The 25,784-nt window shown below is 44.5% G+C and overlaps 54 non-coding genes across 54 annotated transcripts; 39 read left to right on the top strand and 15 right to left on the bottom strand.

Annotated features, from left to right (window-relative positions):
* The first annotated feature begins 22 nt into the window (after window positions 1–22).
* Window positions 23–95, top strand: trnak-uuu (transfer RNA lysine (anticodon UUU)). The gene has a single exon. It is a non-coding gene; the product is annotated as a tRNA-Lys (tRNA).
* Window positions 96–566: 471 nt separating this feature from the next.
* On the top strand, window positions 567–653 carry trnay-gua (transfer RNA tyrosine (anticodon GUA)). The gene is given in 2 exon segments: window positions 567–603; window positions 618–653. It is a non-coding gene; the product is annotated as a tRNA-Tyr (tRNA).
* A 63-nt stretch (window positions 654–716) lies between these two features.
* trnae-cuc (transfer RNA glutamic acid (anticodon CUC)) lies at window positions 717–788 on the bottom strand. The gene has a single exon. It is a non-coding gene; the product is annotated as a tRNA-Glu (tRNA).
* A 204-nt stretch (window positions 789–992) lies between these two features.
* Window positions 993–1,065, top strand: trnak-uuu (transfer RNA lysine (anticodon UUU)). The gene has a single exon. It is a non-coding gene; the product is annotated as a tRNA-Lys (tRNA).
* Window positions 1,066–1,536: 471 nt separating this feature from the next.
* On the top strand, window positions 1,537–1,623 carry trnay-gua (transfer RNA tyrosine (anticodon GUA)). Its single transcript is given in 2 exon segments — window positions 1,537–1,573; window positions 1,588–1,623. It is a non-coding gene; the product is annotated as a tRNA-Tyr (tRNA).
* Window positions 1,624–1,686: 63 nt separating this feature from the next.
* trnae-cuc (transfer RNA glutamic acid (anticodon CUC)) lies at window positions 1,687–1,758 on the bottom strand. The gene has a single exon. It is a non-coding gene; the product is annotated as a tRNA-Glu (tRNA).
* Window positions 1,759–1,962: 204 nt separating this feature from the next.
* Window positions 1,963–2,035, top strand: trnak-uuu (transfer RNA lysine (anticodon UUU)). Its single transcript has one exon. It is a non-coding gene; the product is annotated as a tRNA-Lys (tRNA).
* Window positions 2,036–2,506: 471 nt separating this feature from the next.
* Window positions 2,507–2,593, top strand: trnay-gua (transfer RNA tyrosine (anticodon GUA)). Its single transcript is given in 2 exon segments — window positions 2,507–2,543; window positions 2,558–2,593. It is a non-coding gene; the product is annotated as a tRNA-Tyr (tRNA).
* A 339-nt stretch (window positions 2,594–2,932) lies between these two features.
* On the top strand, window positions 2,933–3,005 carry trnak-uuu (transfer RNA lysine (anticodon UUU)). The gene has a single exon. It is a non-coding gene; the product is annotated as a tRNA-Lys (tRNA).
* Window positions 3,006–3,476: 471 nt separating this feature from the next.
* On the top strand, window positions 3,477–3,563 carry trnay-gua (transfer RNA tyrosine (anticodon GUA)). Its single transcript is given in 2 exon segments — window positions 3,477–3,513; window positions 3,528–3,563. It is a non-coding gene; the product is annotated as a tRNA-Tyr (tRNA).
* A 339-nt stretch (window positions 3,564–3,902) lies between these two features.
* Window positions 3,903–3,975, top strand: trnak-uuu (transfer RNA lysine (anticodon UUU)). The gene has a single exon. It is a non-coding gene; the product is annotated as a tRNA-Lys (tRNA).
* Window positions 3,976–4,447: 472 nt separating this feature from the next.
* Window positions 4,448–4,534, top strand: trnay-gua (transfer RNA tyrosine (anticodon GUA)). The gene is given in 2 exon segments: window positions 4,448–4,484; window positions 4,499–4,534. It is a non-coding gene; the product is annotated as a tRNA-Tyr (tRNA).
* Window positions 4,535–4,872: 338 nt separating this feature from the next.
* trnak-uuu (transfer RNA lysine (anticodon UUU)) lies at window positions 4,873–4,945 on the top strand. The gene has a single exon. It is a non-coding gene; the product is annotated as a tRNA-Lys (tRNA).
* A 472-nt stretch (window positions 4,946–5,417) lies between these two features.
* Window positions 5,418–5,504, top strand: trnay-gua (transfer RNA tyrosine (anticodon GUA)). Its single transcript is given in 2 exon segments — window positions 5,418–5,454; window positions 5,469–5,504. It is a non-coding gene; the product is annotated as a tRNA-Tyr (tRNA).
* Window positions 5,505–5,567: 63 nt separating this feature from the next.
* Window positions 5,568–5,639, bottom strand: trnae-cuc (transfer RNA glutamic acid (anticodon CUC)). Its single transcript has one exon. It is a non-coding gene; the product is annotated as a tRNA-Glu (tRNA).
* A 204-nt stretch (window positions 5,640–5,843) lies between these two features.
* On the top strand, window positions 5,844–5,916 carry trnak-uuu (transfer RNA lysine (anticodon UUU)). Its single transcript has one exon. It is a non-coding gene; the product is annotated as a tRNA-Lys (tRNA).
* A 471-nt stretch (window positions 5,917–6,387) lies between these two features.
* On the top strand, window positions 6,388–6,474 carry trnay-gua (transfer RNA tyrosine (anticodon GUA)). The gene is given in 2 exon segments: window positions 6,388–6,424; window positions 6,439–6,474. It is a non-coding gene; the product is annotated as a tRNA-Tyr (tRNA).
* Window positions 6,475–6,537: 63 nt separating this feature from the next.
* Window positions 6,538–6,609, bottom strand: trnae-cuc (transfer RNA glutamic acid (anticodon CUC)). The gene has a single exon. It is a non-coding gene; the product is annotated as a tRNA-Glu (tRNA).
* A 204-nt stretch (window positions 6,610–6,813) lies between these two features.
* trnak-uuu (transfer RNA lysine (anticodon UUU)) lies at window positions 6,814–6,886 on the top strand. Its single transcript has one exon. It is a non-coding gene; the product is annotated as a tRNA-Lys (tRNA).
* Window positions 6,887–7,506: 620 nt separating this feature from the next.
* Window positions 7,507–7,578, bottom strand: trnae-cuc (transfer RNA glutamic acid (anticodon CUC)). Its single transcript has one exon. It is a non-coding gene; the product is annotated as a tRNA-Glu (tRNA).
* A 204-nt stretch (window positions 7,579–7,782) lies between these two features.
* trnak-uuu (transfer RNA lysine (anticodon UUU)) lies at window positions 7,783–7,855 on the top strand. Its single transcript has one exon. It is a non-coding gene; the product is annotated as a tRNA-Lys (tRNA).
* A 471-nt stretch (window positions 7,856–8,326) lies between these two features.
* On the top strand, window positions 8,327–8,413 carry trnay-gua (transfer RNA tyrosine (anticodon GUA)). Its single transcript is given in 2 exon segments — window positions 8,327–8,363; window positions 8,378–8,413. It is a non-coding gene; the product is annotated as a tRNA-Tyr (tRNA).
* Window positions 8,414–8,476: 63 nt separating this feature from the next.
* Window positions 8,477–8,548, bottom strand: trnae-cuc (transfer RNA glutamic acid (anticodon CUC)). Its single transcript has one exon. It is a non-coding gene; the product is annotated as a tRNA-Glu (tRNA).
* A 204-nt stretch (window positions 8,549–8,752) lies between these two features.
* Window positions 8,753–8,825, top strand: trnak-uuu (transfer RNA lysine (anticodon UUU)). The gene has a single exon. It is a non-coding gene; the product is annotated as a tRNA-Lys (tRNA).
* A 471-nt stretch (window positions 8,826–9,296) lies between these two features.
* Window positions 9,297–9,383, top strand: trnay-gua (transfer RNA tyrosine (anticodon GUA)). The gene is given in 2 exon segments: window positions 9,297–9,333; window positions 9,348–9,383. It is a non-coding gene; the product is annotated as a tRNA-Tyr (tRNA).
* A 339-nt stretch (window positions 9,384–9,722) lies between these two features.
* Window positions 9,723–9,795, top strand: trnak-uuu (transfer RNA lysine (anticodon UUU)). The gene has a single exon. It is a non-coding gene; the product is annotated as a tRNA-Lys (tRNA).
* Window positions 9,796–10,266: 471 nt separating this feature from the next.
* On the top strand, window positions 10,267–10,353 carry trnay-gua (transfer RNA tyrosine (anticodon GUA)). Its single transcript is given in 2 exon segments — window positions 10,267–10,303; window positions 10,318–10,353. It is a non-coding gene; the product is annotated as a tRNA-Tyr (tRNA).
* Window positions 10,354–10,415: 62 nt separating this feature from the next.
* Window positions 10,416–10,487, bottom strand: trnae-cuc (transfer RNA glutamic acid (anticodon CUC)). Its single transcript has one exon. It is a non-coding gene; the product is annotated as a tRNA-Glu (tRNA).
* Window positions 10,488–10,691: 204 nt separating this feature from the next.
* On the top strand, window positions 10,692–10,764 carry trnak-uuu (transfer RNA lysine (anticodon UUU)). The gene has a single exon. It is a non-coding gene; the product is annotated as a tRNA-Lys (tRNA).
* A 472-nt stretch (window positions 10,765–11,236) lies between these two features.
* On the top strand, window positions 11,237–11,323 carry trnay-gua (transfer RNA tyrosine (anticodon GUA)). Its single transcript is given in 2 exon segments — window positions 11,237–11,273; window positions 11,288–11,323. It is a non-coding gene; the product is annotated as a tRNA-Tyr (tRNA).
* Window positions 11,324–11,386: 63 nt separating this feature from the next.
* On the bottom strand, window positions 11,387–11,458 carry trnae-cuc (transfer RNA glutamic acid (anticodon CUC)). The gene has a single exon. It is a non-coding gene; the product is annotated as a tRNA-Glu (tRNA).
* A 204-nt stretch (window positions 11,459–11,662) lies between these two features.
* Window positions 11,663–11,735, top strand: trnak-uuu (transfer RNA lysine (anticodon UUU)). The gene has a single exon. It is a non-coding gene; the product is annotated as a tRNA-Lys (tRNA).
* A 471-nt stretch (window positions 11,736–12,206) lies between these two features.
* Window positions 12,207–12,293, top strand: trnay-gua (transfer RNA tyrosine (anticodon GUA)). Its single transcript is given in 2 exon segments — window positions 12,207–12,243; window positions 12,258–12,293. It is a non-coding gene; the product is annotated as a tRNA-Tyr (tRNA).
* A 63-nt stretch (window positions 12,294–12,356) lies between these two features.
* Window positions 12,357–12,428, bottom strand: trnae-cuc (transfer RNA glutamic acid (anticodon CUC)). Its single transcript has one exon. It is a non-coding gene; the product is annotated as a tRNA-Glu (tRNA).
* Window positions 12,429–12,632: 204 nt separating this feature from the next.
* Window positions 12,633–12,705, top strand: trnak-uuu (transfer RNA lysine (anticodon UUU)). Its single transcript has one exon. It is a non-coding gene; the product is annotated as a tRNA-Lys (tRNA).
* A 471-nt stretch (window positions 12,706–13,176) lies between these two features.
* trnay-gua (transfer RNA tyrosine (anticodon GUA)) lies at window positions 13,177–13,263 on the top strand. The gene is given in 2 exon segments: window positions 13,177–13,213; window positions 13,228–13,263. It is a non-coding gene; the product is annotated as a tRNA-Tyr (tRNA).
* Window positions 13,264–13,326: 63 nt separating this feature from the next.
* trnae-cuc (transfer RNA glutamic acid (anticodon CUC)) lies at window positions 13,327–13,398 on the bottom strand. The gene has a single exon. It is a non-coding gene; the product is annotated as a tRNA-Glu (tRNA).
* A 204-nt stretch (window positions 13,399–13,602) lies between these two features.
* Window positions 13,603–13,675, top strand: trnak-uuu (transfer RNA lysine (anticodon UUU)). Its single transcript has one exon. It is a non-coding gene; the product is annotated as a tRNA-Lys (tRNA).
* A 471-nt stretch (window positions 13,676–14,146) lies between these two features.
* On the top strand, window positions 14,147–14,233 carry trnay-gua (transfer RNA tyrosine (anticodon GUA)). Its single transcript is given in 2 exon segments — window positions 14,147–14,183; window positions 14,198–14,233. It is a non-coding gene; the product is annotated as a tRNA-Tyr (tRNA).
* A 63-nt stretch (window positions 14,234–14,296) lies between these two features.
* On the bottom strand, window positions 14,297–14,368 carry trnae-cuc (transfer RNA glutamic acid (anticodon CUC)). Its single transcript has one exon. It is a non-coding gene; the product is annotated as a tRNA-Glu (tRNA).
* Window positions 14,369–14,572: 204 nt separating this feature from the next.
* On the top strand, window positions 14,573–14,645 carry trnak-uuu (transfer RNA lysine (anticodon UUU)). The gene has a single exon. It is a non-coding gene; the product is annotated as a tRNA-Lys (tRNA).
* Window positions 14,646–15,117: 472 nt separating this feature from the next.
* Window positions 15,118–15,204, top strand: trnay-gua (transfer RNA tyrosine (anticodon GUA)). Its single transcript is given in 2 exon segments — window positions 15,118–15,154; window positions 15,169–15,204. It is a non-coding gene; the product is annotated as a tRNA-Tyr (tRNA).
* A 63-nt stretch (window positions 15,205–15,267) lies between these two features.
* trnae-cuc (transfer RNA glutamic acid (anticodon CUC)) lies at window positions 15,268–15,339 on the bottom strand. Its single transcript has one exon. It is a non-coding gene; the product is annotated as a tRNA-Glu (tRNA).
* Window positions 15,340–15,543: 204 nt separating this feature from the next.
* trnak-uuu (transfer RNA lysine (anticodon UUU)) lies at window positions 15,544–15,616 on the top strand. Its single transcript has one exon. It is a non-coding gene; the product is annotated as a tRNA-Lys (tRNA).
* A 471-nt stretch (window positions 15,617–16,087) lies between these two features.
* On the top strand, window positions 16,088–16,174 carry trnay-gua (transfer RNA tyrosine (anticodon GUA)). The gene is given in 2 exon segments: window positions 16,088–16,124; window positions 16,139–16,174. It is a non-coding gene; the product is annotated as a tRNA-Tyr (tRNA).
* Window positions 16,175–16,237: 63 nt separating this feature from the next.
* Window positions 16,238–16,309, bottom strand: trnae-cuc (transfer RNA glutamic acid (anticodon CUC)). The gene has a single exon. It is a non-coding gene; the product is annotated as a tRNA-Glu (tRNA).
* A 204-nt stretch (window positions 16,310–16,513) lies between these two features.
* trnak-uuu (transfer RNA lysine (anticodon UUU)) lies at window positions 16,514–16,586 on the top strand. The gene has a single exon. It is a non-coding gene; the product is annotated as a tRNA-Lys (tRNA).
* A 471-nt stretch (window positions 16,587–17,057) lies between these two features.
* trnay-gua (transfer RNA tyrosine (anticodon GUA)) lies at window positions 17,058–17,144 on the top strand. Its single transcript is given in 2 exon segments — window positions 17,058–17,094; window positions 17,109–17,144. It is a non-coding gene; the product is annotated as a tRNA-Tyr (tRNA).
* A 63-nt stretch (window positions 17,145–17,207) lies between these two features.
* trnae-cuc (transfer RNA glutamic acid (anticodon CUC)) lies at window positions 17,208–17,279 on the bottom strand. Its single transcript has one exon. It is a non-coding gene; the product is annotated as a tRNA-Glu (tRNA).
* A 204-nt stretch (window positions 17,280–17,483) lies between these two features.
* Window positions 17,484–17,556, top strand: trnak-uuu (transfer RNA lysine (anticodon UUU)). Its single transcript has one exon. It is a non-coding gene; the product is annotated as a tRNA-Lys (tRNA).
* A 472-nt stretch (window positions 17,557–18,028) lies between these two features.
* Window positions 18,029–18,115, top strand: trnay-gua (transfer RNA tyrosine (anticodon GUA)). Its single transcript is given in 2 exon segments — window positions 18,029–18,065; window positions 18,080–18,115. It is a non-coding gene; the product is annotated as a tRNA-Tyr (tRNA).
* A 63-nt stretch (window positions 18,116–18,178) lies between these two features.
* On the bottom strand, window positions 18,179–18,250 carry trnae-cuc (transfer RNA glutamic acid (anticodon CUC)). The gene has a single exon. It is a non-coding gene; the product is annotated as a tRNA-Glu (tRNA).
* A 204-nt stretch (window positions 18,251–18,454) lies between these two features.
* Window positions 18,455–18,527, top strand: trnak-uuu (transfer RNA lysine (anticodon UUU)). The gene has a single exon. It is a non-coding gene; the product is annotated as a tRNA-Lys (tRNA).
* Window positions 18,528–18,998: 471 nt separating this feature from the next.
* trnay-gua (transfer RNA tyrosine (anticodon GUA)) lies at window positions 18,999–19,085 on the top strand. Its single transcript is given in 2 exon segments — window positions 18,999–19,035; window positions 19,050–19,085. It is a non-coding gene; the product is annotated as a tRNA-Tyr (tRNA).
* The last annotated feature ends 6,699 nt before the right edge of the window (window positions 19,086–25,784 follow it).

Here is a 25,784-nt window from a genome sequence, read left to right on the forward strand (position 1 = left end):
TCACAGAGCAAGGCTAAACGTAGCCTGGATAGCTCAGTCGGTAGAGCATCAGACTTTTAATCTGAGGGTCCAGGGTTCAAGTCCCTGTTCAGGCGTTGAACTTTACATGACCATCAGCTCTTGAGCACTGTTCACTCATCGTCAGGCAGGCTTTTGGATTAAGCTGAACTTCCAGCTTTACGTCTGCCTACCTGTGACTTCCTTGTCATTAATTATTTTGTCTATGTCCTTGTTAATGATGACAAAAAAACACCAATTAAAGCCACTCAGCCTTTCCTTTCTCTCTCTCTCTATGTGACATCACAATAGATTTTCTCAAAAAGCAATTCAAATTGTTCTAACCATTGGTGGGACCAACCCGTGGCCTTTTACCATCCACGTGTCCAAAATGCAGTACGCATGCCAATGTTGTTAACAGACATACGTGTTGGTAGCTCTACATGTCCAACTGGTACAGTGTGAGGTTTCCTCTTTGGTGGACCTTAAAGAGTTGAAAAAGCCACAACCGAACTGGTATCTTTGTCAACGTCCTTGTTTCTGGATCTATGCTGCATGTGCGTCAGAATCCTTCGGTAGCTCAGATGGTAGAGCGGAGGACTGTAGAGGTTAAAGCAGCAATCCTTAGGCCACCGGTTCAAATCCGGTTCGAAGGAAGCTTCTTTTTTTTCCAGGATATTACTGCCTTTAATGTCATGATGAGCAAAAAGTTTTCTGTTTTCCCTGACCGGGAATCAAACCCGGGCCGCGGCGGTGAGAGCGCCGAATCCTAGCCACTAGACCATCAGGGACAGCGATGTTATGCTAATGGATGAAGGCCTTTACATGAGTTCTGGCTGGCCGTTATTCATGAGTGAAGAAAGACCAGAATGTGGGTTATTCGTGACCACACCAGAACATGTGGACCTTTTTGTGTCAAGACTGTCAAATGCTTCCCATGTCAGAGGTCAAGAATATCTGGACATGTTCTGAATCACAGAGCAAGGCTAAACGTAGCCTGGATAGCTCAGTCGGTAGAGCATCAGACTTTTAATCTGAGGGTCCAGGGTTCAAGTCCCTGTTCAGGCGTTGAACTTTACATGACCGTGAGCTCTTGAGCACCGTTCAGTCATCATCAGGCAGGCTTTTGGATTAAGCTGAACTTCCAGCTTTACGTCTGCCTACCTGTGACTTCCTTGTCATTAATTATTTTGTCTATGTCCTTGTTAATGATGACAAAAAAACAACAATTAAAGCCACTCAGCCTTTCCTTTCTCTCTCTCTCTATGTGACATCACAATAGATTTTCTCAAAAAGCAATTCAAATTGTTCTAACCATTGGTGGGACCAACCCGTGGCCTTTTACCATCCACGTGTCCAAAATGCAGTACGCATGCCAATGTTGTTAACAGACATACGTGTTGGTAGCTCTACATGTCCAACTGGTACAGTGTGAGGTTTCCTCTTTGGTGGACCTTAAAGAGTTGAAAAAGCCACAACCGAACTGGTATCTTTGTCAACGTCCTTGTTTCTGGATCTATGCTGCATGTGCGTCAGAATCCTTCGGTAGCTCAGATGGTAGAGCGGAGGACTGTAGAGGTTAAAGCAGCAATCCTTAGGCCACCGGTTCAAATCCGGTTCGAAGGAAGCTTCTTTTTTTTCCAGGATATTACTGCCTTTAATGTCATGATGAGCAAAAAGTTTTCTGTTTTCCCTGACCGGGAATCGAACCCGGGCCGCGGCGGTGAGAGCGCCGAATCCTAGCCACTAGACCATCAGGGACAGCGATGTTATGCTAATGGATGAAGGCCTTTACATGAGTTCTGGCTGGCCGTTATTCATGAGTGAAGAAAGACCAGAATGTGGGTTATTCGTGACCACACCAGAACAAGTGGACCTTTTTGTGTCAAGACTGTCAAATGCTTCCCATGTCAGAGGTCAAGAATATCTGGACATGTTCTGAATCACAGAGCAAGGCTAAACGTAGCCTGGATAGCTCAGTCGGTAGAGCATCAGACTTTTAATCTGAGGGTCCAGGGTTCAAGTCCCTGTTCAGGCGTTGAACTTTACATGACCGTGAGCTCTTGAGCACCGTTCAGTCATCATCAGGCAGGCTTTTGGATTAAGCTGAACTTCCAGCTTTACGTCTGCCTACCTGTGACTTCCTTGTCATTAATTATTTTGTCTATGTCCTTGTTAATGATGACAAAAAAACAACAATTAAAGCCACTCAGCCTTTCCTTTCTCTCTCTCTCTATGTGACATCACAATAGATTTTCTCAAAAAGCAATTCAAATTGTTCTAACCATTGGTGGGACCAACCCGTGGCCTTTTACCATCCACGTGTCCAAAATGCAGTACGCATGCCAATGTTGTTAACAGACATACGTGTTGGTAGCTCTACATGTCCAACTGGTACAGTGTGAGGTTTCCTCTTTGGTGGACCTTAAAGAGTTGAAAAAGCCACAACCGAACTGGTATCTTTGTCAACGTCCTTGTTTCTGGATCTATGCTGCATGTGCGTCAGAATCCTTCGGTAGCTCAGATGGTAGAGCGGAGGACTGTAGAGGTTAAAGCAGCAATCCTTAGGCCACCGGTTCAAATCCGGTTCGAAGGAAGCTTCTTTTTTTTCCAGGATATTACTGCCTTTAATGTCATGATGAGCAAAAAGTTTTCTGTTTTCCCTGACCTGGAATCGAACCCGGGCCGCGGCGGTGAGAGCGCCGAATCCTAGCCACTAGACCATCAGGGACAGCGATGTTATGCTAATGGATGAAGGCCTTTACATGAGTTCTGGCTGGCCGTTATTCATGAGTGAAGAAAGACCAGAATGTGGGTTATTCGTGACCACACCAGAACATGTGGACCTTTTTGTGTCAAGACTGTCAAATGCTTCCCATGTCAGAGGTCAACAATATCTGGACATGTTCTGAATCACAGAGCAAGGCAAAAAGTAGCCTGGATAGCTCAGTCGGTAGAGCATCAGACTTTTAATCTGAGGGTCCAGGGTTCAAGTCCCTGTTCAGGCGTTGAACTTTACATGACCGTCAGCTCTTGAGCACCGTTCAGTCATCATCAGGCAGGCTTTTGGATTAAGCTGAACTTCCAGCTTTACGTCTGCCTACCTGTGACTTCCTTGTCATTAATTATTTTGTCTATGTCCTTGTTAATGATGACAAAAAAACAACAATTAAAGCCACTCAGCCTTTCCTTTCTCTCTCTCTCTATGTGACATCACAATAGATTTTCTCAAAAAGCAATTCAAATTGTTCTAACCATTGGTGGGACCAACCCGTGGCCTTTTACCATCCACGTGTCCAAAATGCAGTACGCATGCCAATGTTGTTAACAGACATACGTGTTGGTAGCTCTACATGTCCAACTGGTACAGTGTGAGGTTTCCTCTTTGGTGGACCTTAAAGAGTTGAAAAAGCCACAACCGAACTGGTATCTTTGTCAACGTCCTTGTTTCTGGATCTATGCTGCATGTGCGTCAGAATCCTTCGGTAGCTCAGATGGTAGAGCGGAGGACTGTAGAGGTTAAAGCAGCAATCCTTAGGCCACCGGTTCAAATCCGGTTCGAAGGAAGCTTCTTTTTTTTCCAGGATATTACTGCCTTTAATGTCATGATGAGCAAAAAGTTTTCTGTTTTCCCTGACCTGGAATCGAACCCGGGCCGCGGCGGTGAGAGCGCCGAATCCTAGCCACTAGACCATCAGGGACAGCGATGTTATGCTAATGGATGAAGGCCTTTACATGAGTTCTGGCTGGCCGTTATTCATGAGTGAAGAAAGACCAGAATGTGGGTTATTCGTGACCACACCAGAACATGTGGACCTTTTTGTGTCAAGACTGTCAAATGCTTCCCATGTCAGAGGTCAACAATATCTGGACATGTTCTGAATCACAGAGCAAGGCAAAAAGTAGCCTGGATAGCTCAGTCGGTAGAGCATCAGACTTTTAATCTGAGGGTCCAGGGTTCAAGTCCCTGTTCAGGCGTTGAACTTTACATGACCGTCAGCTCTTGAGCACCGTTCAGTCATCATCAGGCAGGCTTTTGGATTAAGCTGAACTTCCAGCTTTACGTCTGCCTACCTGTGACTTCCTTGTCATTAATTATTTTGTCTATGTCCTTGTTAATGATGACAAAAAAAACACCAATTAAAGCCACTCAGCCTTTCCTTTCTCTCTCTCTCTATGTGACATCACAATAGATTTTCTCAAAAAGCAATTCAAATTGTTCTAACCATTGGTGGGACCAACCCGTGGCCTTTTACCATCCACGTGTCCAAAATGCAGTACGCATGCCAATGTTGTTAACAGACATACGTGTTGGTAGCTCTACATGTCCAACTGGTACAGTGTGAGGTTTCCTCTTTGGTGGACCTTAAAGAGTTGAAAAAGCCACAACCGAACTGGTATCTTTGTCAACGTCCTTGTTTCTGGATCTATGCTGCATGTGCGTCAGAATCCTTCGGTAGCTCAGATGGTAGAGCGGAGGACTGTAGAGGTTAAAGCAGCAATCCTTAGGCCACCGGTTCAAATCCGGTTCGAAGGAAGCTTCTTTTTTTTCCAGGATATTACTGCCTTTAATGTCATGATGAGCAAAAAGTTTTCTGTTTCCCTGACCTGGAATCGAACCCGGGCCGCGGCGGTGAGAGCGCCGAATCCTAGCCACTAGACCATCAGGGACAGCGATGTTATGCTAATGGATGAAGGCCTTTACATGAGTTCTGGCTGGCCGTTATTCATGAGTGAAGAAAGACCAGAATGTGGGTTATTCGTGACCACACCAGAACATGTGGACCTTTTTGTGTCAAGACTGTCAAATGCTTCCCATGTCAGAGGTCAAGAATATCTGGACATGTTCTGAATCACAGAGCAAGGCAAAAAGTAGCCTGGATAGCTCAGTCGGTAGAGCATCAGACTTTTAATCTGAGGGTCCAGGGTTCAAGTCCCTGTTCAGGCGTTGAACTTTACATGACCGTCAGCTCTTGAGCACCGTTCAGTCATCATCAGGCAGGCTTTTGGATTAAGCTGAACTTCCAGCTTTACGTCTGCCTACCTGTGACTTCCTTGTCATTAATTATTTTGTCTATGTCCTTGTTAATGATGACAAAAAAAACACCAATTAAAGCCACTCAGCCTTTCCTTTCTCTCTCTCTCTATGTGACATCACAATAGATTTTCTCAAAAAGCAATTCAAATTGTTCTAACCATTGGTGGGACCAACCCGTGGCCTTTTACCATCCACGTGTCCAAAATGCAGTACGCATGCCAATGTTGTTAACAGACATACGTGTTGGTAGCTCTACATGTCCAACTGGTACAGTGTGAGGTTTCCTCTTTGGTGGACCTTAAAGAGTTGAAAAAGCCACAACCGAACTGGTATCTTTGTCAACGTCCTTGTTTCTGGATCTATGCTGCATGTGCGTCAGAATCCTTCGGTAGCTCAGATGGTAGAGCGGAGGACTGTAGAGGTTAAAGCAGCAATCCTTAGGCCACCGGTTCAAATCCGGTTCGAAGGAAGCTTCTTTTTTTTCCAGGATATTACTGCCTTTAATGTCATGATGAGCAAAAAGTTTTCTGTTTTCCCTGACCGGGAATCGAACCCGGGCCGCGGCGGTGAGAGCGCCGAATCCTAGCCACTAGACCATCAGGGACAGCGAAGTTATGCTAATGGATGAAGGCCTTTACATGAGTTCTGGCTGGCCGTTATTCATGAGTGAAGAAAGACCAGAATGTGGGTTATTCGTGACCACACCAGAACATGTGGACCTTTTTGTGTCAAGACTGTCAAATGCTTCCCATGTCAGAGGTCAAGAATATCTGGACATGTTCTGAATCACAGAGCAAGGCTAAACGTAGCCTGGATAGCTCAGTCGGTAGAGCATCAGACTTTTAATCTGAGGGTCCAGGGTTCAAGTCCCTGTTCAGGCGTTGAACTTTACATGACCGTGAGCTCTTGAGCACCGTTCAGTCATCATCAGGCAGGCTTTTGGATTAAGCTGAACTTCCAGCTTTACGTCTGCCTACCTGTGACTTCCTTGTCATTAATTATTTTGTCTATGTCCTTGTTAATGATGACAAAAAAACAACAATTAAAGCCACTCAGCCTTTCCTTTCTCTCTCTCTCTATGTGACATCACAATAGATTTTCTCAAAAAGCAATTCAAATTGTTCTAACCATTGGTGGGACCAACCCGTGGCCTTTTACCATCCACGTGTCCAAAATGCAGTACGCATGCCAATGTTGTTAACAGACATACGTGTTGGTAGCTCTACATGTCCAACTGGTACAGTGTGAGGTTTCCTCTTTGGTGGACCTTAAAGAGTTGAAAAAGCCACAACCGAACTGGTATCTTTGTCAACGTCCTTGTTTCTGGATCTATGCTGCATGTGTGTCAGAATCCTTCGGTAGCTCAGATGGTAGAGCGGAGGACTGTAGAGGTTAAAGCAGCAATCCTTAGGCCACCGGTTCAAATCCGGTTCGAAGGAAGCTTCTTTTTTTTCCAGGATATTACTGCCTTTAATGTCATGATGAGCAAAAAGTTTTCTGTTTTCCCTGACCGGGAATCGAACCCGGGCCGCGGCGGTGAGAGCGCCGAATCCTAGCCACTAGACCATCAGGGACAGCGATGTTATGCTAATGGATGAAGGCCTTTACATGAGTTCTGGCTGGCCGTTATTCATGAGTGAAGAAAGACCAGAATGTGGGTTATTCGTGACCACACCAGAACAAGTGGACCTTTTTGTGTCAAGACTGTCAAATGCTTCCCATGTCAGAGGTCAAGAATATCTGGACATGTTCTGAATCACAGAGCAAGGCTAAACGTAGCCTGGATAGCTCAGTCGGTAGAGCATCAGACTTTTAATCTGAGGGTCCAGGGTTCAAGTCCCTGTTCAGGCGTTGAACTTTACATGACCATCAGCTCTTGAGCACTGTTCACTCATCGTCAGGCAGGCTTTTGGATTAAGCTGAACTTCCAGCTTTACGTCTGCCTACCTGTGACTTCCTTGTCATTAATTATTTTGTCTATGTCCTTGTTAATGATGACAAAAAAACACCAATTAAAGCCACTCAGCCTTTCCTTTCTCTCTCTCTCTATGTGACATCACAATAGATTTTCTCAAAAAGCAATTCAAATTGTTCTAACCATTGGTGGGACCAACCCGTGGCCTTTTACCATCCACGTGTCCAAAATGCAGTACGCATGCCAATGTTGTTAACAGACATACGTGTTGGTAGCTCTACATGTCCAACTGGTACAGTGTGAGGTTTCCTCTTTGGTGGACCTTAAAGAGTTGAAAAAGCCACAACCGAACTGGTATCTTTGTCAACGTCCTTGTTTCTGGATCTATGCTGCATGTGCGTCAGAATCCTTCGGTAGCTCATATGGTAGAGCGGAGGACTGTAGAGGTTAAAGCAGCAATCCTTAGGCCACCGGTTCAAATCCGGTTCGAATGAAGCTTCTTTTTTTCCAGGATATTACTGCCTTTAATGTCATGATGAGCAAAAAGTTTTCTGTTTTCCCTGACCGGGAATCGAACCCGGGCCGCGGCGGTGAGAGCGCCGAATCCTAGCCACTAGACCATCAGGGACAGCGATGTTATGCTAATGGATGAAGGCCTTTACATGAGTTCTGGCTGGCCGTTATTCATGAGTGAAGAAAGACCAGAATGTGGGTTATTCGTGACCACACCAGAACATGTGGACCTTTTTGTGTCAAGACTGTCAAATGCTTCCCATGTCAGAGGTCAAGAATATCTGGACATGTTCTGAATCACAGAGCAAGGCTAAAAGTAGCCTGGATAGCTCAGTCGGTAGAGCATCAGACTTTTAATCTGAGGGTCCAGGGTTCAAGTCCCTGTTCAGGCGTTGAACTTTACATGACCGTCAGCTCTTGAGCACCGTTCAGTCATCATCAGGCAGGCTTTTGGATTAAGCTGAACTTCCAGCTTTACGTCTGCCTACCTGTGACTTCCTTGTCATTAATTATTTTGTCTATGTCCTTGTTAATGATGACAAAAAAACAACAATAAAAGCCACTCAGCCTTTCCTTTCTCTCTCTCTCTATGTGACATCACAATAGATTTTCTCAAAAAGCAATTCAAATTGTTTTAACCATTGGTGGGACCAACCCGTGGCCTTTTACCATCCACGTGTCCAAAATGCAGTACGCATGCCAATGTTGTTAACAGACATACGTGTTGGTAGCTCTACATGTCCAACTGGTACAGTGTGAGGTTTCCTCTTTGGTGGACCTTAAAGAGTTGAAAAAGCCACAACCGAACTGGTATCTTTGTCAACGTCCTTGTTTCTGGATCTATGCTGCATGTGTGTCAGAATCCTTCGGTAGCTCAGATGGTAGAGCGGAGGACTGTAGAGGTTAAAGCAGCAATCCTTAGGCCACCGGTTCAAATCCGGTTCGAAGGAAGCTTCTTTTTTTTCCAGGATATTACTGCCTTTAATGTCATGATGAGCAAAAAGTTTTCTGTTTTCCCTGACCGGGAATCGAACCCGGGCCGCGGCGGTGAGAGCGCCGAATCCTAGCCACTAGACCATCAGGGACAGCGATGTTATGCTAATGGATGAAGGCCTTTACATGAGTTCTGGCTGGCCGTTATTCATGAGTGAAGAAAGACCAGAATGTGGGTTATTCGTGACCACACCAGAACATGTGGACCTTTTTGTGTCAAGACTGTCAAATGCTTCCCATGTCAGAGGTCAAGAATATCTGGACATGTTCTGAATCACAGAGCAAGGCTAAACGTAGCCTGGATAGCTCAGTCGGTAGAGCATCAGACTTTTAATCTGAGGGTCCAGGGTTCAAGTCCCTGTTCAGGCGTTGAACTTTACATGACCGTCAGCTCTTGAGCACCGTTCAGTCATCATCAGGCAGGCTTTTGGATTAAGCTGAACTTCCAGCTTTACGTCTGCCTACCTGTGACTTCCTTGTCATTAATTATTTTGTCTATGTCCTTGTTAATGATGACAAAAAAACAACAATAAAAGCCACTCAGCCTTTCCTTTCTCTCTCTCTCTATGTGACATCACAATAGATTTTCTCAAAAAGCAATTCAAATTGTTCTAACCATTGGTGGGACCAACCCGTGGCCTTTTACCATCCACGTGTCCAAAATGCAGTACGCATGCCAATGTTGTTAACAGACATACGTGTTGGTAGCTCTACATGTCCAACTGGTACAGTGTGAGGTTTCCTCTTTGGTGGACCTTAAAGAGTTGAAAAAGCCACAACCGAACTGGTATCTTTGTCAACGTCCTTGTTTCTGGATCTATGCTGCATGTGCGTCAGAATCCTTCGGTAGCTCAGATGGTAGAGCGGAGGACTGTAGAGGTTAAAGCAGCAATCCTTAGGCCACCGGTTCAAATCCGGTTCGAAGGAAGCTTCTTTTTTTTCCAGGATATTACTGCCTTTAATGTCATGATGAGCAAAAAGTTTTCTGTTTTCCCTGACCGGGAATCGAACGCGGGCCGCGGCGGTGAGAGCGCCGAATCCTAGCCACTAGACCATCAGGGACAGCGATGTTATGCTAATGGATGAAGGCCTTTACATGAGTTCTGGCTGGCCGTTATTCATGAGTGAAGAAAGACCAGAATGTGGGTTATTCGTGACCACACCAGAACAAGTGGACCTTTTTGTGTCAAGACTGTCAAATGCTTCCCATGTCAGAGGTCAAGAATATCTGGACATGTTCTGAATCACAGAGCATGGCTAAACGTAGCCTGGATAGCTCAGTTGGTAGAGCATCAGACTTTTAATCTGAGGGTCCAGGGTTCAAGTCCCTGTTCAGGCGTTGAACTTTACATGACCGTCAGCTCTTGAGCACCGTTCAGTCATCATCAGGCAGGCTTTTGGATTAAGCTGAACTTCCAGCTTTACGTCTGCCTACCTGTGACTTCCTTGTCATTAATTATTTTGTCTATGTCCTTGTTAATGATGACAAAAAAACAACAATAAAAGCCACTCAGCCTTTCCTTTCTCTCTCTCTCTATGTGACATCACAATAGATTTTCTCAAAAAGCAATTCAAATTGTTCTAACCATTGGTGGGACCAACCCGTGGCCTTTTACCATCCACGTGTCCAAAATGCAGTACGCATGCCAATGTTGTTAACAGACATACGTGTTGGTAGCTCTACATGTCCAACTGGTACAGTGTGAGGTTTCCTCTTTGGTGGACCTTAAAGAGTTGAAAAAGCCACAACCGAACTGGTATCTTTGTCAACGTCCTTGTTTCTGGATCTATGCTGCATGTGCGTCAGAATCCTTCGGTAGCTCAGATGGTAGAGCGGAGGACTGTAGAGGTTAAAGCAGCAATCCTTAGGCCACCGGTTCAAATCCGGTTCGAAGGAAGCTTCTTTTTTTCCAGGATATTACTGCCTTTAATGTCATGATGAGCAAAAAGTTTTCTGTTTTCCCTGACCGGGAATCGAACCCGGGCCGCGGCGGTGAGAGCGCCGAATCCTAGCCACTAGACCATCAGGGACAGCGATGTTATACTAATGGATGAAGGCCTTTACATGAGTTCTGGCTGGCCGTTATTCATGAGTGAAGAAAGACCAGAATGTGGGTTATTCGTGACCACACCAGAACATGTGGACCTTTTTGTGTCAAGACTGTCAAATGCTTCCCATGTCAGAGGTCAAGAATATCTGGACATGTTCTGAATCACAGAGCAAGGCTAAAAGTAGCCTGGATAGCTCAGTCGGTAGAGCATCAGACTTTTAATCTGAGGGTCCAGGGTTCAAGTCCCTGTTCAGGCGTTGAACTTTACATGACCGTCAGCTCTTGAGCACCGTTCAGTCATCATCAGGCAGGCTTTTGGATTAAGCTGAACTTCCAGCTTTACGTCTGCCTACCTGTGACTTCCTTGTCATTAATTATTTTGTCTATGTCCTTGTTAATGATGACAAAAAAAACACCAATTAAAGCCACTCAGCCTTTCCTTTCTCTCTCTCTCTATGTGACATCACAATAGATTTTCTCAAAAAGCAATTCAAATTGTTCTAACCATTGGTGGGACCAACCCGTGGCCTTTTACCATCCACGTGTCCAAAATGCAGTACGCATGCCAATGTTGTTAACAGACATACGTGTTGGTAGCTCTACATGTCCAACTGGTACAGTGTGAGGTTTCCTCTTTGGTGGACCTTAAAGAGTTGAAAAAGCCACAACCGAACTGGTATCTTTGTCAACGTCCTTGTTTCTGGATCTATGCTGCATGTGTGTCAGAATCCTTCGGTAGCTCAGATGGTAGAGCGGAGGACTGTAGAGGTTAAAGCAGCAATCCTTAGGCCACCGGTTCAAATCCGGTTCGAAGGAAGCTTCTTTTTTTTCCAGGATATTACTGCCTTTAATGTCATGATGAGCAAAAAGTTTTCTGTTTTCCCTGACCGGGAATCGAACCCGGGCCGCGGCGGTGAGAGCGCCGAATCCTAGCCACTAGACCATCAGGGACAGCGATGTTATGCTAATGGATGAAGGCCTTTACATGAGTTCTGGCTGGCCGTTATTCATGAGTGAAGAAAGACCAGAATGTGGGTTATTCGTGACCACACCAGAACATGTGGACCTTTTTGTGTCAAGACTGTCAAATGCTTCCCATGTCAGAGGTCAAGAATATCTGGACATGTTCTGAATCACAGAGCAAGGCTAAACGTAGCCTGGATAGCTCAGTCGGTAGAGCATCAGACTTTTAATCTGAGGGTCCAGGGTTCAAGTCCCTGTTCAGGCGTTGAACTTTACATGACCGTGAGCTCTTGAGCACCGTTCAGTCATCATCAGGCAGGCTTTTGGATTAAGCTGAACTTCCAGCTTTACGTCTGCCTACCTGTGACTTCCTTGTCATTAATTATTTTGTCTATGTCCTTGTTAATGATGACAAAAAAACAACAATTAAAGCCACTCAGCCTTTCCTTTCTCTCTCTCTCTATGTGACATCACAATAGATTTTCTCAAAAAGCAATTCAAATTGTTCTAACCATTGGTGGGACCAACCCGTGGCCTTTTACCATCCACGTGTCCAAAATGCAGTACGCATGCCAATGTTGTTAACAGACATACGTGTTGGTAGCTCTACATGTCCAACTGGTACAGTGTGAGGTTTCCTCTTTGGTGGACCTTAAAGAGTTGAAAAAGCCACAACCGAACTGGTATCTTTGTCAACGTCCTTGTTTCTGGATCTATGCTGCATGTGCGTCAGAATCCTTCGGTAGCTCAGATGGTAGAGCGGAGGACTGTAGAGGTTAAAGCAGCAATCCTTAGGCCACCGGTTCAAATCCGGTTCGAAGGAAGCTTCTTTTTTTTCCAGGATATTACTGCCTTTAATGTCATGATGAGCAAAAAGTTTTCTGTTTTCCCTGACCGGGAATCGAACCCGGGCCGCGGCGGTGAGAGCGCCGAATCCTAGCGACTAGACCATCAGGGACAGCGATGTTATGCTAATGGATGAAGGCCTTTACATGAGTTCTGGCTGGCCGTTATTCATGAGTGAAGAAAGACCAGAATGTGGGTTATTCGTGACCACACCAGAACAAGTGGACCTTTTTGTGTCAAGACTGTCAAATGCTTCCCATGTCAGAGGTCAAGAATATCTGGACATGTTCTGAATCACAGAGCAAGGCTAAACGTAGCCTGGATAGCTCAGTCGGTAGAGCATCAGACTTTTAATCTGAGGGTCCAGGGTTCAAGTCCCTGTTCAGGCGTTGAACTTTACATGACCATCAGCTCTTGAGCACTGTTCACTCATCGTCAGGCAGGCTTTTGGATTAAGCTGAACTTCCAGCTTTACGTCTGCCTACCTGTGACTTCCTTGTCATTAATTATTTTGTCTATGTCCTTGTTAATGATGACAAAAAAACACCAATTAAAGCCACTCAGCCTTTCCTTTCTCTCTCTCTCTATGTGACATCACAATAGATTTTCTCAAAAAGCAATTCAAATTGTTCTAACCATTGGTGGGACCAACCCGTGGCCTTTTACCATCCACGTGTCCAAAATGCAGTACGCATGCCAATGTTGTTAACAGACATACGTGTTGGTAGCTCTACATGTCCAACTGGTACAGTGTGAGGTTTCCTCTTTGGTGGACCTTAAAGAGTTGAAAAAGCCACAACCGAACTGGTATCTTTGTCAACGTCCTTGTTTCTGGATCTATGCTGCATGTGCGTCAGAATCCTTCGGTAGCTCAGATGGTAGAGCGGAGGACTGTAGAGGTTAAAGCAGCAATCCTTAGGCCACCGGTTCAAATCCGGTTCGAAGGAAGCTTCTTTTTTTTCCAGGATATTACTGCCTTTAATGTCATGATGAGCAAAAAGTTTTCTGTTTTCCCTGACCGGGAATCGAACCCGGGCCGCGGCGGTGAGAGCGCCGAATCCTAGCGACTAGACCATCAGGGACAGCGATGTTATGCTAATGGATGAAGGCCTTTACATGAGTTCTGGCTGGCCGTTATTCATGAGTGAAGAAAGACCAGAATGTGGGTTATTCGTGACCACACCAGAACAAGTGGACCTTTTTGTGTCAAGACTGTCAAATGCTTCCCATGTCAGAGGTCAAGAATATCTGGACATGTTCTGAATCACAGAGCAAGGCTAAACGTAGCCTGGATAGCTCAGTCGGTAGAGCATCAGACTTTTAATCTGAGGGTCCAGGGTTCAAGTCCCTGTTCAGGCGTTGAACTTTACATGACCATCAGCTCTTGAGCACTGTTCACTCATCGTCAGGCAGGCTTTTGGATTAAGCTGAACTTCCAGCTTTACGTCTGCCTACCTGTGACTTCCTTGTCATTAATTATTTTGTCTATGTCCTTGTTAATGATGACAAAAAAACACCAATTAAAGCCACTCAGCCTTTCCTTTCTCTCTCTCTCTATGTGACATCACAATAGATTTTCTCAAAAAGCAATTCAAATTGTTCTAACCATTGGTGGGACCAACCCGTGGCCTTTTACCATCCACGTGTCCAAAATGCAGTACGCATGCCAATGTTGTTAACAGACATACGTGTTGGTAGCTCTACATGTCCAACTGGTACAGTGTGAGGTTTCCTCTTTGGTGGACCTTAAAGAGTTGAAAAAGCCACAACCGAACTGGTATCTTTGTCAACGTCCTTGTTTCTGGATCTATGCTGCATGTGCGTCAGAATCCTTCGGTAGCTCAGATGGTAGAGCGGAGGACTGTAGAGGTTAAAGCAGCAATCCTTAGGCCACCGGTTCAAATCCGGTTCGAAGGAAGCTTCTTTTTTTTCCAGGATATTACTGCCTTTAATGTCATGATGAGCAAAAAGTTTTCTGTTTTCCCTGACCGGGAATCGAACCCGGGCCGCGGCGGTGAGAGCGCCGAATCCTAGCCACTAGACCATCAGGGACAGCGATGTTATGCTAATGGATGAAGGCCTTTACATGAGTTCTGGCTGGCCGTTATTCATGAGTGAAGAAAGACCAGAATGTGGGTTATTCGTGACCACACCAGAACATGTGGACCTTTTTGTGTCAAGACTGTCAAATGCTTCCCATGTCAGAGGTCAAGAATATCTGGACATGTTCTGAATCACAGAGCAAGGCTAAAAGTAGCCTGGATAGCTCAGTCGGTAGAGCATCAGACTTTTAATCTGAGGGTCCAGGGTTCAAGTCCCTGTTCAGGCGTTGAACTTTACATGACTGTCAGCTCTTGAGCACCGTTCAGTCATCATCAGGCAGGCTTTTGGATTAAGCTGAACTTCCAGCTTTACGTCTGCCTACCTGTGACTTCCTTGTCATTAATTAGTTTGTCTATGTCCTTGTTAATGATGACAAAAAAAACACCAATTAAAGCCACTCAGCCTTTCCTTTCTCTCTCTCTCTATGTGACATCACAATAGATTTTCTCAAAAAGCAATTCAAATTGTTCTAACCATTGGTGGGACCAACCCGTGGCCTTTTACCATCCACGTGTCCAAAATGCAGTACGCATGCCAATGTTGTTAACAGACATACGTGTTGGTAGCTCTACATGTCCAACTGGTACAGTGTGAGGTTTCCTCTTTGGTGGACCTTAAAGAGTTGAAAAAGCCACAACCGAACTGGTATCTTTGTCAACGTCCTTGTTTCTGGATCTATGCTGCATGTGTGTCAGAATCCTTCGGTAGCTCAGATGGTAGAGCGGAGGACTGTAGAGGTTAAAGCAGCAATCCTTAGGCCACCGGTTCAAATCCGGTTCGAAGGAAGCTTCTTTTTTTTCCAGGATATTACTGCCTTTAATGTCATGATGAGCAAAAAGTTTTCTGTTTTCCCTGACCGGGAATCGAACCCGGGCCGCGGCGGTGAGAGCGCCGAATCCTAGCCACTAGACCATCAGGGACAGCGATGTTATGCTAATGGATGAAGGCCTTTACATGAGTTCTGGCTGGCCGTTATTCATGAGTGAAGAAAGACCAGAATGTGGGTTATTCGTGACCACACCAGAACAAGTGGACCTTTTTGTGTCAAGACTGTCAAATGCTTCCCATGTCAGAGGTCAAGAATATCTGGACATGTTCTGAATCACAGAGCAAGGCTAAACGTAGCCTGGATAGCTCAGTCGGTAGAGCATCAGACTTTTAATCTGAGGGTCCAGGGTTCAAGTCCCTGTTCAGGCGTTGAACTTTACATGACCATCAGCTCTTGAGCACTGTTCACTCATCGTCAGGCAGGCTTTTGGATTAAGCTGAACTTCCAGCTTTACGTCTGCCTACCTGTGACTTCCTTGTCATTAATTATTTTGTCTATGTCCTTGTTAATGATGACAAAAAAACACCAATTAAAGCCACTCAGCCTTTCCTTTCTCTCTCTCTCTATGTGACATCACAATAGATTTTCTCAAAAAGCAATTCAAATTGTTCTAACCATTGGTGGGACCAACCCGTGGCCTTTTACCATCCACGTGTCCAAAATGCAGTACGCATGCCAATGTTGTTAACAGACATACGTGTTGGTAGCTCTACATGTCCAACTGGTACAGTGTGAGGTTTCCTCTTTGGTGGACCTTAAAGAGTTGAAAAAGCCACAACCGAACTGGTATCTTTGTCAACGTCCTTGTTTCTGGATCTATGCTGCATGTGCGTCAGAATCCTTCGGTAGCTCAGATGGTAGAGCGGAGGACTGTAGAGGTTAAAGCAGCAATCCTTAGGCCACCGGTTCAAATCCGGTTCGAAGGAAGCTTCTTTTTTTTCCAGGATATTACTGCCTTTAATGTCATGATGAGCAAAAAGTTTTCTGTTTTCCCTGACCGGGAATCGAACCCGGGCCGCGGCGGTGAGAGCGCCGAATCCTAGCGACTAGACCATCAGGGACAGCGATGTTATGCTAATGGATGAAGGCCTTTACATGAGTTCTGGCTGGCCGTTATTCATGAGTGAAGAAAGACCAGAATGTGGGTTATTCGTGACCACACCAGAACAAGTGGACCTTTTTGTGTCAAGACTGTCAAATGCTTCCCATGTCAGAGGTCAAGAATATCTGGACATGTTCTGAATCACAGAGCAAGGCTAAACGTAGCCTGGATAGCTCAGTCGGTAGAGCATCAGACTTTTAATCTGAGGGTCCAGGGTTCAAGTCCCTGTTCAGGCGTTGAACTTTACATGACCATCAGCTCTTGAGCACTGTTCACTCATCGTCAGGCAGGCTTTTGGATTAAGCTGAACTTCCAGCTTTACGTCTGCCTACCTGTGACTTCCTTGTCATTAATTATTTTGTCTATGTCCTTGTTAATGATGACAAAAAAACACCAATTAAAGCCACTCAGCCTTTCCTTTCTCTCTCTCTCTATGTGACATCACAATAGATTTTCTCAAAAAGCAATTCAAATTGTTCTAACCATTGGTGGGACCAACCCGTGGCCTTTTACCATCCACGTGTCCAAAATGCAGTACGCATGCCAATGTTGTTAACAGACATACGTGTTGGTAGCTCTACATGTCCAACTGGTACAGTGTGAGGTTTCCTCTTTGGTGGACCTTAAAGAGTTGAAAAAGCCACAACCGAACTGGTATCTTTGTCAACGTCCTTGTTTCTGGATCTATGCTGCATGTGCGTCAGAATCCTTCGGTAGCTCAGATGGTAGAGCGGAGGACTGTAGAGGTTAAAGCAGCAATCCTTAGGCCACCGGTTCAAATCCGGTTCGAAGGAAGCTTCTTTTTTTTCCAGGATATTACTGCCTTTAATGTCATGATGAGCAAAAAGTTTTCTGTTTTCCCTGACCGGGAATCGAACCCGGGCCGCGGCGGTGAGAGCGCCGAATCCTAGCCACTAGACCATCAGGGACAGCGATGTTATGCTAATGGATGAAGGCCTTTACATGAGTTCTGGCTGGCCGTTATTCATGAGTGAAGAAAGACCAGAATGTGGGTTATTCGTGACCACACCAGAACATGTGGACCTTTTTGTGTCAAGACTGTCAAATGCTTCCCATGTCAGAGGTCAAGAATATCTGGACATGTTCTGAATCACAGAGCAAGGCTAAAAGTAGCCTGGATAGCTCAGTCGGTAGAGCATCAGACTTTTAATCTGAGGGTCCAGGGTTCAAGTCCCTGTTCAGGCGTTGAACTTTACATGACTGTCAGCTCTTGAGCACCGTTCAGTCATCATCAGGCAGGCTTTTGGATTAAGCTGAACTTCCAGCTTTACGTCTGCCTACCTGTGACTTCCTTGTCATTAATTAGTTTGTCTATGTCCTTGTTAATGATGACAAAAAAAACACCAATTAAAGCCACTCAGCCTTTCCTTTCTCTCTCTCTCTATGTGACATCACAATAGATTTTCTCAAAAAGCAATTCAAATTGTTCTAACCATTGGTGGGACCAACCCGTGGCCTTTTACCATCCACGTGTCCAAAATGCAGTACGCATGCCAATGTTGTTAACAGACATACGTGTTGGTAGCTCTACATGTCCAACTGGTACAGTGTGAGGTTTCCTCTTTGGTGGACCTTAAAGAGTTGAAAAAGCCACAACCGAACTGGTATCTTTGTCAACGTCCTTGTTTCTGGATCTATGCTGCATGTGTGTCAGAATCCTTCGGTAGCTCAGATGGTAGAGCGGAGGACTGTAGAGGTTAAAGCAGCAATCCTTAGGCCACCGGTTCAAATCCGGTTCGAAGGAAGCTTCTTTTTTTTCCAGGATATTACTGCCTTTAATGTCATGATGAGCAAAAAGTTTTCTGTTTTCCCTGACCGGGAATCGAACCCGGGCCGCGGCGGTGAGAGCGCCGAATCCTAGCCACTAGACCATCAGGGACAGCGATGTTATGCTAATGGATGAAGGCCTTTACATGAGTTCTGGCTGGCCGTTATTCATGAGTGAAGAAAGACCAGAATGTGGGTTATTCGTGACCACACCAGAACAAGTGGACCTTTTTGTGTCAAGACTGTCAAATGCTTCCCATGTCAGAGGTCAAGAATATCTGGACATGTTCTGAATCACAGAGCAAGGCTAAACGTAGCCTGGATAGCTCAGTCGGTAGAGCATCAGACTTTTAATCTGAGGGTCCAGGGTTCAAGTCCCTGTTCAGGCGTTGAACTTTACATGACCGTCAGCTCTTGAGCACCGTTCAGTCATCATCAGGCAGGCTTTTGGATTAAGCTGAACTTCCAGCTTTACGTCTGCCTACCTGTGACTTCCTTGTCATTAATTATTTTGTCTATGTCCTTGTTAATGATGACAAAAAAACAACAATTAAAGCCACTCAGCCTTTCCTTTCTCTCTCTCTCTATGTGACATCACAATAGATTTTCTCAAAAAGCAATTCAAATTGTTCTAACCATTGGTGGGACCAACCCGTGGCCTTTTACCATCCACGTGTCCAAAATGCAGTACGCATGCCAATGTTGTTAACAGACATACGTGTTGGTAGCTCTACATGTCCAACTGGTACAGTGTGAGGTTTCCTCTTTGGTGGACCTTAAAGAGTTGAAAAAGCCACAACCGAACTGGTATCTTTGTCAACGTCCTTGTTTCTGGATCTATGCTGCATGTGCGTCAGAATCCTTCGGTAGCTCAGATGGTAGAGCGGAGGACTGTAGAGGTTAAAGCAGCAATCCTTAGGCCACCGGTTCAAATCCGGTTCGAAGGAAGCTTCTTTTTTTTCCAGGATATTACTGCCTCTAGTTAGCGCTTTCGCATCCCACTTCCAATCTACTAAACTGCTTCTGCCGGACACTGCGCGCAGAAGTCCCGGGATTTTTGCCAGCCGGTCCGATGGGTCAGGGCACATCCTGGGGACGCCCCGACGCGTGTCAAAGTGTCGCGGAGCGTCTAGCCCCCCCACGAGGCGGGCAATGAATTATTGAAAAACGGGCATTTTTCGCGCGATACGCAGTTTGGCCACAGAGTGGAGCACATCCAAGTAAATTGGAAGTGGGATTGGTAAGTAACAAAAAGCCCACTTCCAATCTATTCTATTATGTAGATTATTATGGGATGCCCGTTCAATTAGATTGCAAGTGGGATGTTTTGTGATTACCGATCCCACTTCCAATCTATTTCAGCTATTATGGGATGCCTATTCAAATAGATTGCTATTGGGATGTTTTGTGATTACCGATCCCACTTCCAATCTATTTCAGCTATTATGGGATGCCTATTCAAATAGATTGCTATTGGGATGTTTTGTGATTACCAGTCCCACTTCCAATCTATTTCCATTATTATGGGATGCCTATTCAAATAGATTGCAAGTGGGATGTTTTGTGATTACCAATCCCACTTCCAATCTATTTCCATTATTATGGGATGCCTATTCAAATAGATTGCTATTGGGATGTTTTGTGATTACCAATCCCACTTCCAATCTATTTCAGCTATTATGGGATGCCTATTCAAATAGATTGCTATTGGGATGTTTTGTGATTACCGATCCCACTTCCAATCTATTTCCATTATTATGGGATGCCTATTCAAATAGATTGCAAGTGGGATGTTTTGTGATTACCAATCCCACTTCCAATCTATTCCCATTATTATGGGATGTCTATTCAAATAGATTGCTATTGGGATGTTTTGTGATTACCGATCCCACTTCCAATCTATTCCCATTATTATGGGATGCCTATTCAAATAGATTGCAAGTGGGATGTTTTGTGATTACCAATCCCACTTCCAATCTATTTCCATTATTATGGGATGCCTATTCAAATAGATTGCTATTGGGATGTTTTGTGATTACCGATCCCACTTCCAATCTATTTCCATTATTATGGGATGCCTATTCAAATAGATTGCAAGTGGGATGTTTTGTGATTACCAATCCCACTTCCAATCTATTTCCATTATTATGGGATGCCTATTCAAATAGATTGCTATTGGGATGTTTTGTGATTACCAATCCCACTTCCAATCTATTTCCATTATTATGGGATGCCTATTCAAATAGATTGCAAGTGGGATGTTTTGTGATTACCAATCCCACTTCCAATCTATTTCCATTATTATGGGATGCCTATTCAAATAGATTGCAATTGGGATGTTTTGTGATTACCTATCCCACTTCCAATCTATTTCAGCTATTATGGGATGCCTATTCAAATAGATTGCTATTGGGATGTTTTGTGATTACCTATCCCACTTCCAATCTATTTCAGCTATTATGGGATGCCTATTCAAATAGATTGCAATTGGGATGTTTTGTGATTACCTATCCCACTTCCAATCTATTTCAGCTATTATGGGATGCCTATTCAAATAGATTGCAATTGGGATGTTTTGTGATTACCGATCCCACTTCCAATCTATTTCCACTATTATGGGATGCCTATTCAAATAGATTGCAATTGGGATGTTTTGTGATTACCTATCCCACTTCCAATCTATTTCAGCTATTATGGGATGCCTATTCAAATAGATTGCTATTGGGATGTTTTGTGATTACCTATCCCACTTCCAATCTATTTCAGCTATTATGGGATGCCTATTCAAATAGATTGCAATTGGGATGTTTTGTGATTACCTATCCCACTTCCAATCTATTTCAGCTATTATGGGATGCCTATTCAAATAGATTGCAATTGGGATGTTTTGTGATTACCGATCCCACTTCCAATCTATTTCCACTATTATGGGATGCCTATTCAAATAGATTGCAATTGGGATGTTTTGTGATTACCTATCCCACTTCCAATCTATTTCAGCTATTATGGGATGCCTATTCAAATAGATTGCAATTGGGATGTTTTGTGATTACCGATCCCACTTCCAATCTATTTCCACTATTATGGGATGCCTATTCAAATAGATTGCAATTGGGATGTTTTGTGATTACCTATCCCACTTCCAATTTATTTCCATTATTATGGGATGCCTATTCAAATAGATTGCAATTGGGATGTTTTGTGATTACCTATCCCACTTCCAATCTATTTCAGCTATTATGGGATGCCTATTCAAATAGATTGCAATTGGGATGTTTTGTGATTACCTATCCCACTTCCAATCTATTTCAGCTATTATGGGATGCCTATTCAAATAGATTGCAATTGGGATGTTTTGTGATTACCGATCCCACTTCCAATCTATTTCCACTATTATGGGATGCCTATTCAAATAGATTGCTATTGGGATGTTTTGTGATTACCTATCCCACTTCCAATCTATTTCTAGTATTATGGGATGCCTATTCAAATAGATTGCTATTGGGATGTTTTGTGATTACCGATCCCACTTCCAATCTATTTCCACTATTATGGGATGCCTATTCAAATAGATTGCAAATGGGATGTTTGGCCACTACCCACCCAGGTGGGCGTGTACAAGTTCAGGAATTATGGGTAGGAGCACAGGAAGAGAACCGAATGTCGTAGGGGTCCGAAACTTGGTGGGGGGGTAGTGTGGGACCCCTCAAACAACATATTGAAGCCCCGCCCCCAAAAGTGGGCGTGGCCGGAAGTAGGTGTTCCCATTGGCCGATCGGCTTGAAACTTGATAGGTGGGTAGTGTGGGACCCCTAAAACAACATATTGAAGCCCCGCCCCCCAAAAGTGGGCGTGGCCGGAAGTAGACAGGAAGTAGGTGTTCCCATGGTCCGATTGGCTTGAAACTTGATAGGGGGGTAGTGTGGGACCCCCTAAACAACATATTTAAGCCCCGCCCCCAAAAGTGGGCGTGGCCGGAAGTAGGTGTTCCCATTGGCCGATCGGCTTGAAACTTGATAGGTGGGTAGTGTGGGACCCCTAAAACAACATATTGAAGCCCCGCCCCCCAAAAGTGGGCGTGGCCGGAAGTAGACAGGAAGTAGGTGTTCCCATGGTCCGATTGGCTTGAAACTTGATAGGGGGGTAGTGTGGGACCCCCTAAACAACATATTTAAGCCCCGCCCCCAAAAGTGGGCGTGGCCGGAAGTAGGTGTTCCCATGGTCCGATCGGCTTGAAACTTGATAGGTGGGTAGTGTGGGATCCCTAAAACAACATATTGAAGCCCCGCCCCCCAAAAGTGGGCGTGGCCGGAAGTAGACAGGAAGTAGGTGTTCCCATGGGCCGATTGGCTTGAAACTTGGTGGGGGGGTAGTGTGGGACCCCCTAAACAACATATTGAAGCCCCGCCCCCAAAAGTGGGCGTGGCCGGAAGTAGGTGTTTTATGGTCCGATCGGCTCGAGACTTGATGGGGGAGTAGTGTGGGGCCCCTAAAACAACATATTTAAGCCCCGCCCCCAAAAGTGGGTGTGGCCGGAAGTTGTAGTTCCCATGGGCCAATCGGCTCGAAACTTTGCAGGGGAGTTCCGTTAGATAGCACAAACAACATATTAAAAGCTCGTGTCCGTAGGTGGTCGGGAAGTCGAAAAACGAACCAGGAAGTGGAACAGGAAGTGACTTTCCCGAGGTCGTAGGGTCATGAAATTTCATAGGGGATGTCTGGGAGGGCTTTGGAACAACATACTGTAAGCACGGGTCCGAAAGCCAAGCGGAATTTTCACACCACAAACCCAAACTCTATCACGTCCCACTTCCAATCTATTTCCATGTGTCAAATAGATTGGAATTGGGATGCCATTCAAATACATTGACTTAAAGTATTTTAATTTAAATAAATGACTAAAACACTTCAAAAACCATTTATTCATGTTCCCCATGTCTGGTTTATGCAAGCTGAGTGGTCAGAGTTTTGAAATTTCACTGTCCAATACCCCACTATTTTGATGACTTGAATAAATTGGAAGTGGGATCTCCAGATCTCAGCTTTGGAACATGATAGCACGATTCTTTTACCACTCCTCTCTAAGTTTGAGTCCTCCTAACTCACTGTGTGAGTTTGGTGAAGTTTGCAGAAAGTCAAAATTTTGCCTCAAAAAAACTCACAGGGGTACCCCTTAGAGTTTTTTTGAGCCAAAATTTTGACTTTCTGCAATCTTCTCCAAACTCACACAGTGAGTCAGGCACACCTAAACTTAGTGCTGAGCATTGAAATTTTCAAGCTATGTCATTCTGAAGCTGAGATATAGAGATCCCACTTCCAATTTATTCAAGTCATCAAAATAGTGGGGTATTGGACAGTGGAATTTCAAAACTGTGACCACTCAGTTTGCATCAGACAGGCATGGGGAGTATGGATAAATGGTTTTCTAAGCTTAAAATAAGTGTTTTGTAAATTAACTTATACTGTTTTTTTATTGCATCCCAATTCCAATCTATTTGACACATTGAAATAAATTGGAAGTGGGATCCCATTCAAATAGATTGGAATTGGGACGTTGCGTACTTACCGATCCCAATTCCAATCTATTTCAATGGGGTCCTATTCAAATAGATTGGAAGTGGGACGTTGCGTACTTACCGATCCCAATTCCAATCTATTTCAATGGGGTCCTATTCAAATAGATTGGAAGTGGGACGTTGCGTACTTACCGATCCCAATTCCAATCTATTTCAATGGGGTCCTATTCAAATAGATTGGAAGTGGGACGTTGCGTACTTACCAATCCCAATTCCAATCTATTTCAATGGGAGCCCATTCAAATAGATTGGAAGTGGGACGTTGCGTACTTACCGATCCCAATTCCAATCTATTTCAATGGGACCCCATTCAAATAGATTGGAAGTGGGACGTTGCGTACTTACCGATCCCACTTCCAATCTATTTCAATGGGAGCCCATTCAAATAGATTGGAAGTGGGACGTTGCGTACTTACCGATCCCAATTCCAATCTATTTGAATGGGGTCCTATTCAAATAGATTGGAAGTGGGATGTTGCGTACTTACCAATCCCAATTCCAATCTATTTCAATGGGAGCCCATTCAAATAGATTGGAAGTGGGACGTTGCGTACTTACCGATCCCAATTCCAATCTATTTCAATGGGACCCCATTCAAATAGATTGGAAGTGGGACGTTGCGTACTTACCGATCCCACTTCCAATCTATTTCAATGGGAGCCCATTCAAATAGATTGGAAGTGGGACGTTGCGTACTTACCGATCCCAATTCCAATCTATTTGAATGGGGTCCTATTCAAATAGATTGGAAGTGGGATGTTGCGTACTTACCGATCCCAATTCCAATCTATTTCAATGGGACCCCATTCAAATAGATTGGAAGTGGGACGTTGCGTACTTACTGATCCCACTTCCAATCTATTTCAATGGGACCCCATTCAAATAGATTGGAAGTGGGACGTTGCGTACTTACCGATCCCAATTCCAATCTATTTCAATGGGACCCCATTCAAATAGATTGGAAGTGGGACGTTGCGTACTTACCAATCCCACTTCCAATCTATTTCAATGGGAGCCCATTCAAATAGATTGGAAGTGGGACGTTGCGTACTTACCGATCCCACTTCCAATCTATTTCAATGGGACCCCATTCAAATAGATTGGAAGTGGGACGTTGCGTACTTACCGATCCCAATTCCAATCTATTTCAATGGGACCCCATTCAAATAGATTGGAAGTGGGACGTTGCGTACTTACCGATCCCACTTCCAATCTATTTCAATGGGAGCCCATTCAAATAGATTGGAAGTGGGACGTTGCGTACTTACCGATCCCAATTCCAATCTATTTCAATGGGAGCCCATTCAAATAGATTGGAAGTGGGACGTTGCGTACTTACCGATCCCACTTCCAATCTATTTCAATGGGAGCCCATTCAAATAGATTGGAAGTGGGACGTTGCGTACTTACCGATCCCAATTCCAATCTATTTCAATGGGACCCCATTCAAATAGATTGGAAGTGGGACGTTGCGTACTTACCGATCCCACTTCCAATCTATTTCAATGGGAGCCCATTCAAATAGATTGGAAGTGGGACGTTGCGTACTTACCGATCCCACTTCCAATCTATTTCAATGGGACCCCATTCAAATAGATTGGAAGTGGGACGTTGCGTACTTACCGATCCCAATTCCAATCTATTTCAATGGGACCCCATTCAAATAGATTGGAAGTGGGACGTTGCGTACTTACCGATCCCACTTCCAATCTATTTCAATGGGACCCCATTCAAATAGATTGGAAGTGGGACGTTGCGTACTTACCGATCCCAATTCCAATCTATTTCAATGGGACCCCATTCAAATAGATTGGAAGTGGGACGTTGCATACTTACCGATCCCAATTCCAATCTATTTGAATGGGACCCCAATCAAATAGATTGGAAGTGGGACGTTGCGTACTTACCGATCCCAATTCCAATCTATTTCAATGGGATCCCAATTCCAATTTATTTCCATCAGTCAAATAAATTGGAATTGGGATGCCATTCAAATACATTGATTTCTAAGTTTTTTTTTTCTTATCACTAAAACACTTCAAAAACCATTTATCCATGTTCCCCATGTCT

The sequence above is a fragment of the Brachyhypopomus gauderio genome, unplaced genomic scaffold (assembly GCF_052324685.1).
Source record: "Brachyhypopomus gauderio isolate BG-103 unplaced genomic scaffold, BGAUD_0.2 sc94, whole genome shotgun sequence".
Taxonomy (NCBI): Eukaryota; Metazoa; Chordata; class Actinopteri; order Gymnotiformes; family Hypopomidae; genus Brachyhypopomus; species Brachyhypopomus gauderio.